The sequence below is a fragment of the Papaver somniferum genome, chromosome 7 (genome assembly GCF_003573695.1).
Source record: "Papaver somniferum cultivar HN1 chromosome 7, ASM357369v1, whole genome shotgun sequence".
Classification (NCBI taxonomy): domain Eukaryota; kingdom Viridiplantae; phylum Streptophyta; class Magnoliopsida; order Ranunculales; family Papaveraceae; genus Papaver; species Papaver somniferum.
The window spans coordinates 139,672,190-139,690,110 of NC_039364.1; the positions used below are offsets into that span (position 1 = coordinate 139,672,190).

The window sequence follows — 17,921 nt, forward strand, 5'->3', positions numbered from 1 at the left end:
CAAAATTCAGCACAAGACAACGGTTTGCAAAGACTGTCGAATACTGACTAAAAAGCTTAATCAAAAATGCAGTCACTTGAAGGTAGAGTTAAAACTAGCACCATGGCTACTAGAGTTGCACAGTAACACATGCACCAATAAAGTGACATTGTCCAAGAGATCAGTTTCTCAAGAACGTAACTAGAATACATGTCCGGAGATGACATTTCTCTCAAACCCTTTTCCATATAACAGACTTTGTTTACTAGTAATTTTGATGCATCGGCAGCGGCATCGCCGTTAAATAAGTATAGATTATCTTCTGAAAGGAGACTATTATACTCAAATATGCTCAACTGATCACCACAAACAGTTAAATGCTTTTCCGCCATTATTGAAATATTAATCAAGGAAGGAAAAGTACTTAACAATTCTCTTGATTGTGGTGCAGTTTTGTATCCATACCTTTGTTGTAACAAGGTTACAACTTCTCCCTCTACTCGAACACCAATATATTGTAGCTCCACCGTATGAAAACAAATGGATTCAGCTACTGGAAAGTTATCTGAGCCATGCATAGCAATGGCTTCACCCAATTTAAGCTTCGTCACAGCCTCCTCATATCCCTTCAACTTCTTAGTAGCATCTGAATCATTAGCAGCTTCCTCCTCATATCCCTTCAACTTCTTAGTAGCATCTGAATCATTAGCAGCTTCCTTTCCTTGACCAACCTGTTGATCCATACAGAATGGTACTTGTAGTACGATCTGTTCACAAGTCTTTTCATGCTCTCCAGAGTAGCACGTTTCAACTCCAAGTTTTTATGGCAAATCTTCAGTTATTGTATTCTTCCCAATGTTAGAGAAAATTCGTCCATTAATTCTACTTCTGTAATTTTCTCCACATAATTCCTTATGACAACAGGAATAACTTGCTAAATCTGGCGTCATAGTATCCCTCTTGCTGTTAGAGAAAATTCGACCAAGAAATTTGCTGGTACAATTTTCTCCACAGATTTCTTCACGGCCAAACTCTTCCAGCATACTTATGTTGCTTGTCTCTTCCGTGATAAGGAGATCAACACCAGCAGAAGCAAGGAAAACTTCTTCTTCAACTTCTGGACCGAAGTCAAATACTGGTGGTAAGCCCCGATCAACAATGACTTCGTCTTTACTTGTAAAGTCATCGTGTTTCTTCTCTTCAACATAGTCCAGCTCTTCACAGACGAATTCATCATCTTCCTTTAGTTCTTCTTTTTCTCCCTTTGTACTTTCTTTTCTATGCTTAGGCTTTCGTTTAACAGCACTTGCTTTCATGAACGCAACTAACGTATCTGTTAAGTCTTGTATCTTAAGTTCAAGTTTAGCAAACTTGTCCTCATCTGTTAGTTTCCTCTCGTTTTCTTTACTTCCCATCTTGATTCTAATACTTCCTCTAGGTTGCTTTGTCTTCCCCTGATCGCGTACACTGAATTCGTGTTGAGTCCATGCACTACAACTAACCCAAAAAGTCAGAACGTGGCTCTGATACCACTTGATACGTAATCGATCAAGGGTACCTAGAGTCAGTGCTTCTTAATAGGAAGTTAAGAAGAATCACAAAGTAAAATAACAGAATACAAAGAAAAGAACACGATTGATTCTTCTAACTTTTTCTTCTTCTATTGCTTTGAAAGAAAAACTCTATTACACACCAAAAATTATGGTTGCACTCTTCTCTCGTTTTTCTCTCTACCTTTCTTAACTAGAATTCTCCTCCTTTTATAGGAGTTTAACTTACTTGAAAATTAAGTAAACTATGAGTTTTTAGAAATCATCTAAACTAGGAATCCTATCTAAGTTAGGAAACCTCAAACTTCTAGGTCAAGTTATCAAACTTACACCTCTTCTAGTACCTTCTAGATACTCTCTAGCCGTAATATGGCTCAACTAATCCTACGCTAACGATTAGCTTCATCTGGCTGCCCTAGCTGTCCCTCTGCTTCTGTTGTTTGCTTGTGTGAATATAATCTTCACACTACTTAAGTTCTGTATATATAATCTGCACATCCGACTATCTAGCCTTAAAAGGGCTCTGTGGAGATAATTTTCACGTCACTCTTCTAGCCTTAATATGGCTCAACTTCTTCTACGATACTCCTGTATCAATAACTTACAAGATTTATTCTTGAGAATCTGTATCTTGAAAGAAAGATTATAAGACTTGTCTTGTTGAAGTTCGATTCATATTACTTTTCGGGTACATGCTAGGTTATTACTTGGATAATGATTTCTAAGATCGTCCAAATTAAACTTATCTTTATATCAGGTATCAAATGTTTACGGTTGATATATTTTAGTGATTGTGACAAGTTTGTCCATACAGGTTTCCGAATTTAAATTTGGTGGTCTACTTGGTAACTCCTCCTTTTCATGAACATTCCAAGTTCAATCTGTGCACATATCGATGTTTGCAGAAACCTGAAGATAACAAACGTATCGAAAATATAAAACATGAGTAAATTATGTTAGGATCGGTCATGAAATCAACTTTTAACTAAAAAATGAGTTTCGCAAGTCAGCTTCCTTAAAATATGTTTTTGAAATTGCTTTCAAACATAATTACTAGACTTGAATACATTTGTAAGTTCAATCTACTGAATAATAACGAATTACCAATTAGTGTAATCGATTCACGAAGTCCATGGGCAAACTATACTTTGTACTCCATATACTCAAGTTGTATAACATGACTAGTATTATAATTCATTAATACTTTGATCATAGTCTAATGACCAAGTCAGAAATACTGGAGAGAGGTAAACTAACTTTACATTATGTTTTCAATAAATATTGACTTGAAATAACAAAAGATAGAAATGGAAAAAATCAAGTCAATTGTTATTAACCTCGAAATGAAGGACAACATGTTCATTGATGTTAATATTCCTTCAAGTTTTTCATGATTAACAAGAACAAATCTTAACATTTTTATGTTTCTAGTTTAACCTAACGAATTTGATTATAGTAATCAAATAAAGCAACTTTGAGTTTTGGAACTAAATTTAATTTGACAACCAAACTTGGCATACCAATTGTTGGTGGTTCAACCGAGCAAGCTCTAACAAAAGGTTTTATGGCTCCATCAGTTCAACAATGGCGTACATGACCTTTAAAAAAAAGGGTTCTTTTGTTTTAATTTATAAGTGTTGTTGATGTAATGAAAGTTTGTAGTTCAATAGTGTAGTCCATCTCAAGCCTGAAAAGCTACATTTTTGAAAGTTGATATCAGATTTTTAAACCAAATAACCAATACTGGCGCAAGTTTGGATGTATGAGCTAGGGAAGGAATATTTAAAAAGGAAAACCCACTTTGAGATTATTAGTGCCATTGGAACTCATGTGAAAGTTAACGATGCAACTTTGTTGAAAAAATTTAGACTATGTGCAAGAGTTCTGGTTCATGTGAACTTAGATGAAACATTGCGTTACGATAGTTCATGACGAAATAGTTGATCTTGTAGATACAAGTAATACAAACGATAGTGGAAAGGTAAGTAAAGAGGATACTAATGACAACCGTTGTGACGTACACACTTTTCACATGACTCATACTCTAGGATATGTCATTATATGAGATGAAGTTAAATCTCGGGCATGTATTGCGTATTCTGAGAAGCGTCATTGATGCATCCCATCAACTTGTGATGTACACTTGGTAAAGTGATCATCTTCCCTGTAAACTCCAGTTGGATAAACACACAACAACTCTCAACTTACACAAAAATAAAATAGTCATCGATCCATATACATTTATCATCTAAAACTAACTGCAACAACTTATGTTTCTCATGTTTTCATGACTTTAAACTCACCTGAATCACTGAGTTCTCGCTTAAGTTGTCGATTCAACAACAACCCATGTTTTCTAATCCTATGAGACTTGTTTATCTTCTTCTAATAATTATTTCTCATTATTTTGGGCATAAACATGACATTAGACTATCATACTAGCTAATAATTTCTCTCGTGTCAATCTTTAATCTCTTTTATGTATTCTAGTATCGATTATAATGAGAATTTTCTTCTTCTGTGATTAGTGTTGGTGATGAATCAATTTGATTGAATACATTACTCTAAGAAATGTTTAATGACTCATCCATATTGAAATCCAGTAAACTATTACAATAATTCCTAGTTTTAATCAATTAACTTTTGAGGGAAACCCTACAGTTTAAAGAAGCTCGATGAAGATGGGAGTTGAAAAATGTAATAGGAATCTATTTAGGAGGGGTAAATATGAAATAAAGCAAGTCAAAAATTAAACACGTCATAACTAACATAATCAACACGGGCCAACATCATTTCCAAGTATCAAATACCAAATTGGACAAAGTTAGACCAAACGTTAACTTTGTAAAAAATCCAAATATCCAACATCAATTAACCCAATTCAACATACAACAATATCTGGACAACTGCCATTTTTAGATAACTTAATTGGTAAATGAACACTCACACTGATATAAAATTTGAATATTTATCAAAAAGGATATGGGCAGGTCCGGCCCTGACACGAAGCATCCGAAGCATGGCTTTGGGCATCAAAATCCGTGGGGCATCAAAATCTAAAATTTGTCCGCTATCCATACAAAAGTCAACAAAGTTATAGCTAGTAATACTAATCTAGGGTGGGAAAACGTTCAATTGGGGGACGTGTTGATAGATCATGCTATGTATCCAAGGCGACCCACTTTAGAAGCAGACAAACAAAACCGAACAAAATAGTTTATTTTATTTTATGCGGCATTTTATATTTTTTTATCCTTCTCTTCTTTTGACCAACAAAAAACATTGAAGGCACCTTAGTTTATTTGTTGTGCTAAGAAACTGATCTAACAATATTGATTTGTTTTATTACATGGCCTAGGGGCATCATTTTGGTGTTGAACTTTGGGGCATTAACGTATCAGGGTCGGCCCTGGATATGGGTTTCGACTTTTTATTTTAATGTAAAATATAACAATTTATAGTTTGTATTTTTTTTGTTTTTCATTTTAATCCGATAATATCTGTAAAACAGAAAACCTAATATGGAAAGAAAAATGACGCCACATGTCAACAACCAACTAGATGGATACGAAGGCAGATACAAAAAGAGGACAAGGGATCAGGATCCGGCAATTACTGTATATAGGTTGAGGGCGTATCCAGAGGGGTCAAGACTCAAGTGAGATCTATTGAATTTTGTATTTTCATCAGTTAAAAACACTAGTCCTTCACCCGCTAGCACATAGCTTTAGTCTAAATATGGCGTTGCTATATTGATCGGGTGTCTAGGTCCGCCACTATATGAATTGATGGTTTTCAAATATCAAATATAGGGGCGATTGGATTGAAAGTGACGCAGATTGTAAAATCGAGATGAGAAATAAAAAGCATTATTCCAAAAGTACGTGGATTTATATAGTTTACTGTGTGTGCAAATGCAAAAAATCCAAAAGTGTTATTCTTTTTCATTAGAGATAGACGAACCGTGAAAAAACCCAAAAGAAATCCCATTTTAAAATGAATGGAATCCAAACCCAAACCTACTAATCTAGGAGATGCGGGGTTCACCCATATTGTTCTGACTTAATTTAAGAGGACTTTGTTGTTTAGTCCAGTAAACCCGATCCGGGTTACTGGATAGTCCAGCGGCAAAATATATTTACTTCCTAGTCCAAAAAGGTTTTGAAAAGAGTAAAATTACTCTACCAACCCTAACATATAATATTACGTATATTAATACATATGTTACTACATATGTAGTATGTAGTAATAACATATGTAGTATGTAGTATACTAGTTACTAGTATACTACTAGTAACTAGTACTAGTAGTAATATGTTATATATCGTCAATATATAGTATGTAGTAATAAAATATGTAGTATGTAGTATACTAGTAATATACTAGTAGTAACTAGTACTAGTACTAGTAGTAATATGTTATATATTGATACTACATATTAACATGTTATATGTTATATATTAATACTACATATTAATATTGATACTACATATTAATATGTAGTATCAATATGTTATGTTCAACACTGTCATGGTTATGTATATAATGATACTACATATTGATATGTAGTATGTTATATATTGATACTACATATTGATATGTAGTATGTTATATATTGATACTACATATTGATACGTAGTATGTTATATATTGATATGTAGTATGTTATGTATTGATACTACACAAGACGGTCAGAAGTTAATGCTTGTAATTGGGAATTAGTTATGCTAATGGTGAGTTACCCGATTGTAAAGACTGGGAATGTTATATTCCCAGACTATGTAACCCTTGACAATTCGAGCCTTTAAATAAAATTTCTCCTTTTCAAAAAAGAAAAAGAAAATAGAGGGTGATTATGATGTTCAGAAACCCTCATACAAATTGACAACACTAAAAATCGATCTCAAATCAAATCTCAGTCATTTAAGAGATAAATTGAAATTGAGAAAAAGAAAAAGAAGAAAAAGAAAGTCTTTACCTGGACGATAAAAAAGCTCCATTAAAAGCGGCCATGAGAGTAAAGTTGCATCTTGGCATGTCTACACATGCTGATTGAATGCGTATCTTGAGAAAGGAAAAGGAAGTCTCTGATAGTCTAAGAGAAAGGAGAAGAGAAAAGGTTGTCCCATTGAACGAAAAAATATCACTTTGTCATTAACATTGATTCGCAAGGAGAAGAGAAACGCCTGGTTTATTAAATGTGAAGACCGGAAGTCAGGATCAGGAATGAGATGATATTTTTGGTGGATCAATCATGACCGTCCTTTGTATACCCAAACTGTAGAGCTCCGTCCAAAGAAAAACGCACACCGGGCTCGATCAAGACCGTCCTTTATATATCCAAACTATAGATATCCGTCGATGTGGAAAAACACCACTGTCCCTTATAATATAGATATTTATCGTATAATTGTAATTGGTGTTCTTTGTACACCCAGACTGTAGACCTCCGTCCAAAGAAAAACGCACACTGGGCTCGATCAAGACCGTCCTTTATATATCCAAACTATAGATATCCGTCGATGTAGAAAAACACCACTGTCCCTTATAATACATATCAAAAAATTGTTATGTATTGATACTACATATGTTATTACTACTACTAGTATACTAGTATATTAGTATAGTGTATACTAGTAGTAGTAGTAACTAGTATACTAGTTACTACTAGTATAGTAAAGTGGTTACCTAATTTACTAGTAACAAATTAGTATGATATTTTTGTTACCGCTAGTATAGTACATATTAATATGTAGTATCACCGTATTGATATTACTAGTATGTAGGAACATACTACTAGTAACATTTACATGTGTTGATACTAATTAGACCTGGAAGGGTATTTTAGGCATTTAGAAAATACACTTTATAATCTCCGCGAAGTTTTTGGACTAGAGAATAAATAATCTTTGGAGTAGATGTTTTTCACGGGTGGACTAGCCATTAACTGGGTCATGAAAAAATGGACTAAACAGTAATTCCTACTTAATTGAAAGTACCATAAGCGAGATCCATTGTTCAAACAGCAGCAGCAACATTTTACAAGCAATCTTTTGTTTCTTTTCTTTTTGAACTGTAAAGAACTCTTGTCTTTGCGAATTTCGAATTCAGATTACTTTTCTTTTTGATATGTAAAGAACTCTTGTTTTTGCGAATTTCGAACTCAGATTACTAGTATCATCACCTTTACCACTGTATTATAGTTTCACCGGCATTTTATAATACAACAGTCATCACCCAATAACTTTACCACTGTATTACAGTTTCACCGGCATTTTATAATACAACAACTTCAATAATTGGATGTTAATTCCTCGTAGTTTCTTTACAGGGAAACGGAATTTTTACACATTGTGATCACTGCTCTATTTATGAATGTTCACCCAAAAATTGGAAGAACAAGAATAACAAAAATCAAGACTACTGGCGAATATTTGGCTTGCTAACTTTACAGTTCAGTGTTGTTCCAAGGCATCTGTGTGTGTTCGACATCTACAGCTTTATCGTTCTACTATTCAAATCAACTTTTAGTAAGTCATACTACATCTAGTCCCTTGATAATTCTCCGTTTCCATAATGCTGTCTTTGGGTCGAATTTTAGTTCCCATGTAGGCCAGTAACGGAGATCCTGCTTAAGTTTGTGCACTTCAGGGTTCCCATTTAAGCCAACTATTCTTATACGAACAAACTCCCCATGCTCCAGTCTCTGCAAATTGTATAGTAAAGAAAATATCATATACACGAGAAAAGGGAATAAAAACACAAATAAACAATCATCATTGGAGGACTTATAACCAAGGCAAAGGAACACAAGCAGGTCAGGTAGTCCAAGGATTATGGTGCAAACAAACCAAATCTGGTGATAGACTTGGCACTCCATAAAGCTGGAATTTTGGCGAGATGGTTCCAACCTACCCTCGATGTGGACTGAGCCCAAACAAAATTCCACCCCTTAGCTCATGTTTACTACTTTTTATCGTTATTTTGTCCTGTTTAGTAATGTGAGCAGATCTACATCTAGGTTCGGCCAAGAGAAAAGTTTGGATATGCATAACGTTATTCGGCGTGCCCAAAAGGTTGAAATACATGTATTTGTAAAGCTGATTAGTATTTGTAGGGATTCTACTAGGGATGGAACACACCTTTGTCACTTCAAAAAAAGAATCCAGATCAGGAGTGAGTTTTCCATTGACCCCAACTATCCACAGGCAATGGGACTTCCACCGCACCATCTGCAGAACAATAAACATACAGTTTTTAACAACGCTTAGAAAAGTGATCGTACAGTTGTGGGCATGTTGTGGTGGGAATGATGGGTAGTGGTGACAGTCTCTTATGAAAGTAACAAGGCCGTACACTCATTACACTAACTTTTCAAACAGAAACAGTTACTCAAAGTACTGACAAAATTAAGACAGGATAATTCTTACCTAGACACATACACGCCATGCCCTTCTTCGGGAAGAAACCCAAGTGCGCGGACTGCTGAGTGAGGTTCTTGAACAATACATCCACACCAGTGCACCATTCGTGTAGTGCCGCTGCCATCTCTAAAATCAGTCCCCACACTAACATCAATTTCTTGTCCCTGCCAGGTAGCACAGGAAAGCATACAATCAAAAGACGGATACAGGACGAGGTTAAGCATCTGACTCTTCTTTATGTTGAAATACAACAAAGTAGCAGAAGATTTGCTTTTACTCACATCCCGGAAAATTGTCATATTAAGTGCGCCATTGTTCTCTTCAGATTCATCCAATCCTTGGCAAGCCCTTTCTATGTCCTGGAAACATGTAATGGGCTCTTTGTTGATTGCTAAGACCATGTCGCCCTGTTCTAATTTGTTTTCAGCTTTTGATCCAGCTAAACACCCTTTAACACGTAACACTTGACGCCTTATTGGATCTTTTTCCACAAGAGCCTGTGAACATAAAAGGTTGTCTTAGAAATATAATGATACAAACCAAAAAAGCATGTATAGCAGTTCAAATGAGCTACTGGAAACTCAATAAAACCATTACTATGCCAGACTTATGTGTATGCTTTCCGACTCCAAGCATGTATTTTGATAGCATGTATGAACCATACATCAAGGAAAAGGATATAAAGACGATCTTTACTTGGACCCAACTGTCACTCAATCCAAAACTCCTGGCTTTGGAAGGTAAAATCCGATAAAGTTCAGCATCCAAGATTCTAAGACGAGGCATTGGCCTTGTGATGCCATTCATGAGTAGAAGTTGTCCCCTGCCACCATGTGTAATCTTGTCAAGAACTTCACTGACTGCATAAATAGGAATTCCTCGAACACTAAAGCTCATCTGCATTGAAATACTTACATTATCAACTTCTGGCTAAAAAAAGAAAGAAGGTTTTAAGATTAGGTGAAAAAACGAAACAACGAACCTGAGAAAATCTTCCCCACATAGCTTGAACAAATCCACGCTCATCAGAGAGCACACCCGTGAATGATCTACCAAAATCTACGACAAACCAAAATATGGAAGTAGTCAGCAAATGGATACGCATGAGAACCTATATGACTAGGATGACTAAAAGGTACCGGTATCAAGTTCAATGACTTCCATATTGGTTGCTTTGTACCCTGGGCAGTCATCAGGCCAGCAATTCTCCAATACAGCAGAGGGACTGGTAACATTCGATTTCCTTGACGTTGCTTGCAGACTTTTATTCAAACCCACAAGAAACACTGAATCACCGCGCCGCGAAGCAGGTTCTATCACCAGAATGGAACACATGGATGATAATGTTAGAGACACACATACATATATGTTATAATGTACCTAGACATGCTTATGTCCATGGTCCAAATTCCAATCGTCAAGTATATTCCTCTTGCCTGTTATCTATATCTACTTCTATTAGGCCTTCCCTAGCAAATATTACGGATGTGTTCGAACTGTCAACCTCTCTCCAAACGATTAGGCTGATAGAAGTCTAAATTGAGGAAAAGGATTGGTAACATTTGATTTCCTTGATGTTGCTTGCAGACTTTTATTGAAACCCACAAGAAATACTGAATCACCTCGCCGCAGAGCAGGTTCTATCACCAGAATGGAACACATGGATGATATGTTAGAGACACACATACATATATGTTACAATGTACCTAGACATGATTATGTTCATGGTATAAATTTCAATCAAGTATATTTCTCTTGCCTGTTATTTATGTCTACTTCTATGAGGCCTTCCCTAGCAAATATTAAGGATGTGTTCAAACTGTCTAAACTGAGGAAAATGGAATGCTTGCAGCAGTGCTGATAAAGGTTGGTATCGCCATTGACTAAACAAGCATCTAGCTGTCAAAGAGTTTCATGCTCAAAATAAATTTAGCATTGAGCAGTTCCAAAACTAGCACACTTCTAATTACATCATCTGCACATAGTAGGCGGCGGCTTTAAACAAAATCATCTTGCATCAGTTGTCTTCTACCACTTTCATGTTAAAATCAATGCATCTTTTTTTACTCAAGCAATTGACAATAAAGTTGTTGGGCTGTGTAGGCAAACTCAAATTACCAGGTAAAAGTTTAGCAGCACGAACTGAGGCACCTGCAACACCTAGAGAGGAAGGATCATACGCAACGAGAGCATAATTATGAACAGGGTGGAGGAAAATAACCTGCAAGGTAACAAAAAGTGGTGAATCATAACCATGACCAGTGGAATCGGATGCAACACCATTATTTTAACACTAATTTACCTCCCCAGGAGTTTCGACATGAGATGCAGCAAAGGAGAGCATTACATCACAAGCAGATACAGGAACCGTTTTTTTGTCAACAGCAACCAGACCCATACTTTGGGAATGATGAACAATAACACCAGTTCCAGAAAAGTCTTGGGAGTCCACCCCATCCACCTGACACGACAGTGGCACATGAACCTGGAAATTCATTGACCAACCAAAATCAGCCCATTTACACATTAATAATAAGCAAAAGAATATCAGAAAAATTAGCTAATCCCATTAAAGTTTATATTGTATATACATTATGATTGTAGGGATAAAATGAAGGACAGAGTCGAGAGACGTGCCACTATGATTAACATCACATAACATGCAAAAAAGACACAAAGGACGGCGAAATCAGATATTATAAAACTACTTACTAAGTAAAATGATGTAAATATCTTACTTCAAGCCTGACAAGGGTTGGCTCTAATACTCGTTCAGCAACTGAAGCATTAGCTGTTGCACCTCCTGAATCTTCTACATGGCCAGCATTTTCTAGATATCTTGTGTCCGCCAACCTTTCCTCCACAGTTTCATGTATGGAGCGGTCCTCAAGAGACAAATAATCATCCAATCGTTGCTTCTTGGTACCACCATTAGATTCTACCCGGAAGTGTCTCTCCTCCCCAACATGTTCATCAGTAACCACATTTCTACATAAACCATCCGTCCAGATTTTTTTTGCATCTTGAACTCTAGGTGCTATCCTGACAGCCTCAATTGTAGTCAACAAATTAGTTTCAGATGGTTGTGTATTTCTGTGACAGTTGATACTTGATGACAAAAACATTGGCCGGTGAGGCAATGCAGGTCTTGATGTCCATAAACCAATACTATCGTCACGGGTATATATCTGAGGAGGCGCATACCATTCATGCTGGTCAACAGTGACCAAGACAGACTGCAAAAGCAGAGAAACAATACAGGATAAAGTTGCATGGATATTATAACTCTAGGTGCTATTCTAATCAACAAATGTCTGTCTCACGGTGCAATTATAAAGACCATCTCACTAAGCGTTTGCATGTTCGACAACAACATTCATTAGGTTGTAAAGTAAAAAGGCTGCTCATATAAGTAAACTCTCAAGTGGTTCATAAATATACATCATTGCATTATTACGATTATGTACCTTGCTGCGATGACGATCCCAATAGCTTATATATTCCAAAGGAATGCGGGCACCCTTTGAGAGCTCAGATAGCACCGATATTAGGTCATACAGCTTTAATATCTCCTTCCCTGCAAATTTCTTTATTATGGCATGGCGAGGAACAGCCGCTCTAGAAAGCATGTATCTGAAATTTGCAATGCAACAACAGATTCAACCGCTAGATGCAATAAAGAGATTTTTTTTTTCCTTGCTCTGGATTTGATGGTTATATACAGAGGTGCACCTAAACTAAGAAGATTTAATAAGTAGAATACATTCAGGTTTTTGTGAGAAATAGTAAAAACAAATCCAGAAAGAGCAATGCATATATAGTTAGAGAAGGGAGAGTGGGCAGCAAATTACATAAATACTATAACCTTCCAAAAACAACGCATGAGAGAAGTGGGTAAATTCAAGAAGTAATTTGCAACAGACTTACCCTGGTTCGGTAACATACACTAGACCACATTTGAAGCGAAAATTCCTAGCATGCATTATGAACAAGGACACGGAGTAATTACTTGGCTTATAAATGAGGACACATATGACTAGGAAGAATATGCCATGCAAGTATAGGACACCATTTTTGGTTGTGTTCCTCAAACGTTGGAATACTCAAATTATACACTCTGGGCAATTTTGAGAACCAGAACTTATTTAGTTATTTAGCTATGAAAGTAAGTGGCCTGTGTTGCCCATTTTCCTGTGATCTTTGTAGGCCATTAACACATTAATTTAAGAAATTTTGATACTCACCTGATGGTAAGAAAGAGACTGGATTACTGCTCCACTTACTTCCAAGAAAGAATTCGGAGTGATGGAATGCAGATCTTGAACCTAGACCACCAGCATAAAACATACAAGGTTTGACATTATAACCAAAGCTTTTGTTTCCTAAATAAATAAATCTTCGCTGACCCCACATAGTAGGTAGTGTCTGGCTGTGTGCCTAGTTAGCAATAAGGTGCACAGGATCATATAGCATGAAGCTAGAGTATTATTTGAAGAACATAAAAAATTGCATATCGTGCATCAACGTCCTACTAATAGATGACACATGAATATAGAAGAAAATCTACTATGTGGAATGAATTTTCCGATCCGATGTACCCATTCAAGAAGCTTGAAGCCTTAAATAAACTTAAGATGTGCTACAGAACAACTATTAGTGTATAGATTAAGCAAGGATAACATTTTGGCCAAATTACCTTTATATTTACAATTAATGAACTGTCACCCCTTTCAATCAGCAAATCAATCTTCTGGTCCACGCTATTATCAAGTAAAGTCTCCAATTTTAAGAAATGAGTAATAACCTGTACCCGAAACACTAGTTAGTTAAATTTCTCATCTCCAGGGTGCATGCATTCAAGTAATATGCAGATACTGAAATACACAACAGACTAACATGGTCTTCCAAAAACGTAAGTTGCTCATATACCAACAAGGATCTCTGATTATCAAATAAATAGTGGCAGAGGATAAATCAGCCACCCGAAAAACATGCAAGAAAATTACGCGTATAAATAAAAATGATTCTTGAAAAATATTGCAAGCCAATTCTAATCCCTTATTTGTATTACTTGTATTAGGCGGTACTTAAAACACTAGATGTAGCTCATCTGCGTTACGACCTTGATTTTTCAAACATTACCTCTCCATTCACCCGGACAAGAACATCACCTGGCTCCAACAGTTTATGGGCTGGGCCATCTGGCACCTGCAATAACCGAATTGTCTTAGTATACTACTATCTTCTAACCACAAATTTGAAATTTCATAATACCATCCTAGTAAATCAGACCATAACAAAATAAAAATAAGTTTCAAAGTCAGACATAGAAGTTCTCACCACAGAGTCAACGACAAGCATTCCTGTCTCGCCAGCTGGTGATGCGTGCCTGACCATCTAACAAAGCACGCAGAGAAATAAGTAAGTTTGCATATGCAAGAATCTTAGAAAGCTCCACACAGCGTGTAATTGCCTAAGAAATTTCAAACTACCTAAAGTTTTCAACATCAGCCAAAATCCACAAAAACAAAGTAAATGAAAAAAAAAGGTACCTGTTCTGTTTTACTAGTGAGTCCAATCCCACGTGTTTCATTGAAGCCCTTATGAAGAAACGTTGCCTAGAATGCAAACAAAGTCATTGAAAAGATAATTGTTTCATTTAGAAAAGAATGAATTTTCGACTTATCTTATTTCTTCTGTTTAAGGAACTGAATTGTTTGTAGAATCCAACAATGCCAAACTTTACATAAAAGCAGTAGCTAGGTATCTCTAGTGATTGAAGTTTAACCGACGAACCTGAAGTGTACCACGAGGAATAGTTACAGCCCCCCATCCACTTCCACACGAGTCTTTACTCTTTTGAATGTAACTTAACGCCCTCACAACCTGCCAATGAAAAATAAATAAACGACGTGCATGAGACAGAATTCAGTAACTCTATTACAAGACCTTTGAGGCATTTTTCAATTTGCATCTACAACAAAAAGACCTACAAGGGCTCATATTATTTTTATGTTTCTTTCAGATAGAGACCTTGTTGAGTTTACGTTGAGATCTACAGCATACGACCCCTAGAAGTCCATTATAATAAAACAAATATGTGCTGCATCGCTAATAGAGAATACAGTAGCAAAACCATAATGTTAAAAAGCAGCTAACTTCGTATCCTCTGCGAGAAAGCTGAAATATGATACATTTTTTTAAAAAGAAAAATACTCACGCGCTCTAAGGGCAGAAAAAATGCTGAAGCGCTTTCCTCTTTTCCTGCTGCATTCAAGGCCACTGCTCTTCCTAGCCAGTCCACGACTGGGGAACCACTTGAACCCCCCTTTGTCCCAGATGCAGCCTGTAAAGGAGAGAGAAGAATAACCAAACCTTGTCCACAGATGAAGGAAAACGCTCCTTATTCCTAAAACAACAATACTATACATGATTTGTAATATTAAACCACTTACTTGCATGTAGAACGTATTGAAGTCATTGTAACCATCACTGCAAAAAAAAAAGTACACTTATCAGCATCTCAATATTGATAAAACACAACTTTGTCCATTTTGAAGATTCAGCTACGAATGAAGCAACTCAAACAAACGTACTATCTGCACCGGGGTGCGTCTCTATCCAGACGAGCTAGTGTCCCAGTCAGAATTGATACCTATAAAGTATGAAAGAAATCACTAGTCAACAGATTGACAAATTGGTTGTACAAGCAATATATGACATTTGTACAGAAAAATTGTCTTGAGCTGACTATCAGCATTGCTGGATTGATGCTAAAGACCAAACACCTTGAAGATGGGGACATACAAGGATATATAAAATGAACCACGATATAGCGACATTCAATTTCTTCCCCTAACTTCTAAGCATGCAACTGCAGCAAAACTTCTAGACATGCATACAAATATGCCTAAAAAATTCCAATTTCTGAAACTTATGTACTAGTCCAAAGTTCCACCGCGCAGGCTCTCACACTGATGATGCACACAGAATTGAGTTCTTTTATTTCAGTAATCGGCATAAATGGACAGATAGACTTAGAGAGAGTACCTGTTCATTGCTATCATTACCCACAACTCTAATCTCCAGTCCGACTGACGCAGCTTCAGGTGCTAGAGGAATCTCTTCATAGCGCAGAAATTGCACGGTATCAGGATCATAACGAAAGAAACCAAAATCATGGACCTAGAAGAAAATTATTTGTGTTAGTCCCATGTAATACAAACTAAGCCGCATACTCAAAAAACATCTAAATATGTCTCTAAGATTTTCAAATTTCACTATCCAAAACTAGAACATGGTAACAACATAAATATTTGAAAACCAAGTCTTGAAAAGCAACTTACTGGATCTCTGTAGATAGGGAAAACTGGAATTTCTTCCCTGTTAACAAACATAGCTTCAGCAACCACAGGGCCTAAAACAGAAACAGGATAGTCTAATAAACAACCAGAAACTGCTGATATGCAAACTTTACGAAATAAAATACTAATCTAAGCACTTCAAGAAACTATAATCTCAAGTACTAAACTTGAGAATACTACTGGAGGATTACAAATAAAATCGATAAAATTCAGGTACCAGATTGGACGACATGACGATTAGTAAGTATAATTCCTCGTTTCTTGTCAACAACAAACCCTGTAGCACAACTGTAACCTGCACATTCAGTATCAAATGCTTTACATGCTGTAACTTTCAAAACAACTACAGCTGGTACAACTTTAGATATTGCTTTTCTCCAATCTTCAGCACTTGCAGAATTTGTTCTAAACCAAGAATTAATCTTCAGTAGTTGCAAAATTTCCTTTATAAAGTGGATCAACATTTGTTTTAAACTTAATGCCATTAGGTTGCCTTTCGACCAGATTTTTCTATGAATTGCAGTAAGTAACTACCAAAAAAACAAAGAAGCTTACAACCTAAAATTGTAGCAAGTATAGAGAAGAGAAAAATGGAGTGTGCAACATGGTTTAAATTCATATTAATAGATGAATGACAGATCTTAGAAACGTGCTTCATTTGACACTGTGTTGACACTTTTGGCCATGTGGGACCCACAGGATCAATTATAAGACAGAGAATGATGTTCTCATTATGTCGAACATGTATACAAATTAGTGAATTCAAAGATTTCATGCATGATAATGACAACAGGGTTTGAGAATCAGATATTTCATTGTTCTCGTACATATTACATCATCCCAAATCTAACTAACTAACAAATACTTACTGTAATTATTCTTGGTAGTGACATTGTGTGTGAATCTAGAATACCGAACTCATCATCACTGCTCACAGACCTGAGTATACTAAACACAAAATAATTATATAATTGTATCAGATATTCATAATATACTTATAAACAAGGAAAGTGAACTACAAATTTTTTAATGGGGATGTTACAACTTACAAATACTAACTTGTTTGCAGAAATCTATAAGCCCTAAGTTTCAAAGAAAAGCCCAAATTGATATTAAGAAAAGAAAATAGGAATGATGTGGGATAGAATAGTTTGCCTGCCCTAATTACTTACCAGCTCTACGGTTCCTCACGGGAAGATGAGAAAGATTGAGGAGGGAACCCTCGGGGAGATTTGAATGCTAGGGGTTTTTCTGAGACGGATATATTGGCTGCCCCGTAGTAACTACTCCCTCAATGGTATAGTAAAAAAATCATAACATTTGACTTTCCACATATGAAAACAAGCCTATTTTTTTTGACATACCTCAAAAAAGAGGCCTACCTATTTTTTAGAAACGAAGAGAGTAATTTGTTGGTATTGTTGTTCGTGGGGCTATCCAAAACTAAGGGGAAATGATGAACTGAGCTTGAATCAGAAATTAGAACATATGTTTTTTTTCTTTTTTTTGATGGAAAAAGAAATACATTAATCAAGCAATAAAATGCATAAGATTTACAATATCTTATTTCTCAAAAATATTAGACATCACACTGGATTGAGATA

General features: G+C 36.0%; 1 pseudogene; it reads right to left on the reverse strand.

Annotated features, from left to right (window-relative positions):
* Positions 1-7,724: 7,724 nt before the first annotated feature.
* Positions 7,725-16,822, reverse strand: LOC113298582 (annotated as a pseudogene).
* Between the last annotated feature and the right edge of the window lie 1,099 nt (positions 16,823-17,921).